This window comes from Neofelis nebulosa, chromosome 8 (assembly GCF_028018385.1).
Source record: "Neofelis nebulosa isolate mNeoNeb1 chromosome 8, mNeoNeb1.pri, whole genome shotgun sequence".
Lineage (NCBI taxonomy): Eukaryota > Metazoa > Chordata > Mammalia > Carnivora > Felidae > Neofelis > Neofelis nebulosa.
The window spans coordinates 30,925,428-30,929,506 of NC_080789.1; the positions used below are offsets into that span (position 1 = coordinate 30,925,428).

General features: G+C 38.4%; 1 pseudogene; it reads left to right on the forward strand.

Annotated features, from left to right (window-relative positions):
• The first annotated feature begins 1,313 nt into the window (after positions 1 to 1,313).
• LOC131483952 (large ribosomal subunit protein uL23-like) lies at positions 1,314 to 1,775 on the forward strand (annotated as a pseudogene).
• The last annotated feature ends 2,304 nt before the right edge of the window (positions 1,776 to 4,079 follow it).

The following is a 4,079-nucleotide window of genomic DNA, read 5'->3' on the forward strand; positions in this document are numbered from 1 at the left end:
GGAGTTATTATTTGGGGTGTGTGTAAAATTTGAAATTTTAGATATGGGGTCAGAAAAAGCTTCACTGAGAGAGTGAGGTTTAAGTTAAGACCAGAGGAATCAAAAAGTTACCTAGGTAGATCTCTGGGGGGAAAGCCATTTAGGTAGACAAAATATAAAGTTTGAAGTACAGATGTATTTTAAGAGTAGTAAGGAAGCCAGAGTGACCAAACTAAAAGAAGCAAATAGGAGAGTGGGAGGGAATGAGGTCAAAAGCAATTGGGGCCCAAATTATGCCTTGTAGGTAGAAAGGAGACCATTAGAGGGTTTTGAGCAGAGGAATAACATTATCTAATGTATGTCTTAATGGAATCACTTTGGCTGGTATGTTGGGAGTCTGAAAGAGGGCAAAGACAGAAGCAAATGTACTATTTCGGAGGCTGCTGCAACAAATCAAGAGAGAAGTGATAGTGGCTTGTACCAGAGTAATGGCAGTGAGGATTATGAGATGTGGTTGAATTCTTTATATGTTTTGAAGGTAGAAGTGTCATGTTTTGCTGACAGACCATATCTGAGGTGTGAGATAAAAGGAAGGAAGATGACTCAGGATTTTGGCATGAGCCTAAAAAAAGAAGTTGCCAAAAACTGAAAAGGAGAAAAGTACAGGAGGAGAAGCTTGTTTTTATCTTTATTTCTGGGAAGAGGGAGGAAAATATAAGTTAGAAGTTTGGAATTAGGCACTGGAAGTATGAAATGTCTGTTACATACCCAAATAAAGATGTAAAATGTGAGTTTGATATTTAGCACTGCATGTTGAGGTGACATATGTGGGTTAGAGATATAGATGTAGAAGGCTTCAGCATTCAGGTAGTCCATATGACCACGAGACAGGACTAGATAGCCCAGGGAGTGGGTGTAGATTTTACACTGATTAGAGGGGTGGAAATCTAAAGGTTGAGTCTGGAGTCCTTGCCCACATTTAGAGATCAGGTTGATGAGTAAGAAACAGGAAAGACAGAGAGGAGTGGCCAAGGTGGAGGAAAGCAGGTATGTGTGTAGTTCCACAAGGAAAAGAAAGTTTTCCAAGAAGGTGGGAATCATCAACTCTGTCAGGTGTTACTGATAAACAAAGTGAGATGAGAACGAACCAGTGAAATTTTTTTTGGTGATCTTGATGAGAATAGGTGTAGGGAAGTGGTGAGGTGAAAATTGGACTGAAGTAGATTCAGAGAGAGAGGAGGGAAAGAATTTCAATTAGTGGGTGAAAATACATTTCTTCAGAAGATTTGTTAAAAAAGGGAATAAGAGAAATAAGATGGTATCTTCTTATGAAGATGGTCCCAAAGGTGAAGAAGGAAAACTCTGCCCCTCCCAAAACCAAAGCCAAAGCCAAAACCCAAGCCAAGGCTTTGAAGGCTAAAAAAGTGGTACTGAAAGGTGTCCACAGTCACAAAACAATATCGATATGTCACCTATCTTCTGATGGTCCAAGACACTATGTCTTTGAAGGCAGCCCAAATATCCTCCAAAGAGCATCCCTAGGAGAAACAGGCTTGACCACTATGCCATCGTCAAATTCCCCTGACTACTGAGTCAGTCATAAAGAAAATAGAAGACAACACACTTGTGTTCTCAAGGCCAACAAGCACCAGATCGAACAGTCTGGGAAGAAGATTGATGACACTGATGTGGCCAAGGTCAACACCCTGATCAGGTTGGATGGAGAGAAGGCATATATTCGACTGGCTCTTGACTATGATGCTTTGGATGTTGTCAACAAAATTGGGATCATCTAAACTGAGTCCAGCTGGCTAAATATAAATATAAATTTTTTAACCACTCACCCCCCAAAAGAAGAAAAGAAACAAAAAGAAAAGAAATAAGATGGTAGCTGGAGCTTTACTCTGTATTTTGGGAACAAAGATTATTCAGATGTTGAATATCCTAGATTGATTCTCTTATTTTCCTTCTTCTATTTTATATTTTCCAATTATTTATCTTCCTGTTCTTGCCAGGAGAGTCTTTGATTTTTGTCTTAAAACCCTCTGTTGACTTTTTTTCTATTGTCATTTTAATTTCAAGAGCTGTTCTTTATTTTTGGGTTGTTCATTATTCACACGAATTGTGAGCTCTGTTCTTGTTCTTCATTTATCAAAAGTTCTATTGAAGATATGAAAATTAATATAATATAATATATATTAATATACATAAATAATATAATATATATTTTTGTAAGTAATAAAGCTTTTCAATTTTGGTGTAATTGGGTTTTTACAAAAACAAATAAAGGAGATTTAAGATTTATAAATATGATATAAATGATACAATGTATAATATAACAAAATCCTTATGGTTAAAATACGACTTTTTTTCAGTTTCTTAGTTTTGTCTTATAAGTTTAGTCTCATCCCATCTTCCTAAAGTTACTTAGTAAAGTTTTTTTTTCCCCTTAAAGCCTTTTCCTCCTCACCAGTCTTCTACTTTTTTCTGTTTGCTTTGGTCTATATTGCATGTTAGAGGGCTTCCTCAAATATTTGGAGATCCTTGACTGTCCATGTGTAGAGTGGGTCCCGAAAAACTAACAGCTTTGTGAGTCAGGGAAGCACTGGCTGGCTGCCAGCTTTCAATAGAGATGGGAACCAGCTCTTTCCTTGTAGACCTCTATTATCAATGTCTATAGGTCTCCCCCCAGGACCATTCTGTTTTTCCAGAGGAGGATCTTGCAACTTTCTGCTTAGAGAGGTAACTGCAGACTTGAGAAAGGAGTTCAAGAAACCTCAATGGTACAGAGATTTTCACTTAATCTTCTATTTCTTATATGACACCTTGCTCTTGACCTTAGCTGTGTTTGGTGTTTAAGAGTCTCTCGGGTTCAGCTTTTTCTGGAAGGAAGGCTCTTGTCTTCTGTGCAGAGTTGCAAAAGTATAGTTCACTGGCTGTGCAGACTGGTAGAAGGGATAGGAGACTTCGAAAAGCTCCAGATTTTTAACCTGTCCTTTTCTTGTTTCATTCTGAATATTGGCTCTTAGAGGCTACCTGGTGGTTCCATTGTCTGAGTCTTTTTGGTATCTTATGGAGCAAATCCACTCAACTCGTACTGGAATGCCACCTCTGTAGGCAATAGATTTCAGCCTTCTTCCCTCAGCTCAGTCACTTATCACCTCAATAGCTTCTGTCCGTCTCTCACTTCCTCACCAATTCTCTTTGTTCTATTGATTTTAAATTTTGGGGTTAAATATTTACATTATGTAATTTTAAAGAGGTTACTCAGAGGTAAGTATGTATATTCAATGCCCCATATTAACCTGTGACATCACTTACTACTCATTCATTATATTGTTCATCATTCACATGTGACCTTCCCAGAGAAGACACTCCTAGACTGAGAGAGCCAAGTTCCCCCTGGGAGCTCTGACACTACTCATGGTAAGTCTCCTATGTTATCCATTGCTTTGTCTTTTTCCAGGACTATAAGCCCTAGGAGGCAAAGACAATGATTTATCTTCAGAGCTTCAAAGCCCAGTACAGTGTTGAATGAATGGATATCTGCAGAATTTACCCCATTAGCCTTTTTGCAGATACCTAGTGTGGACTATAAGGGCAGCATGTACAAAAGTAGAAGAGTGGATAAGTAAAATTTTATCACAGAAAAGTGGTTTTCCTATTAAGTAGCTCTGTGAAACTAAGCTAATTACCCTCTTTCGGCCTCATTTCCTCAGAATTGTGACAGTAGTAATGGCCACTACATAGGGTTTATTGGGGTAGGGGGACTAATTGCTTTAATGTATGTAAAACATTTAGCCAAGCGTCTGGCTCATTATAAGCACTCAATCCACTATTATTATTTTAATTTAAATAATAATTTTGGGGTATGTTCTTAGAGATGTTATAGGGTTTTTCTTGCTTCCCCTCCTCCCCCCCCAATGGAATTGCCATAACCAAAGAATTTTTTTAAATATTTTTTTAAGTGTTTATTTATTTTGAGGGAGAGAGAGAGTGCAGGGCAGGGGCAGAGAGAGGGAGAGAGAGAATCTCAAGTCGGCTCTGCACTGTCAGCCCAGAGCCTGATGTGGGGCTTGAGCTCATGAACCATAAGATCA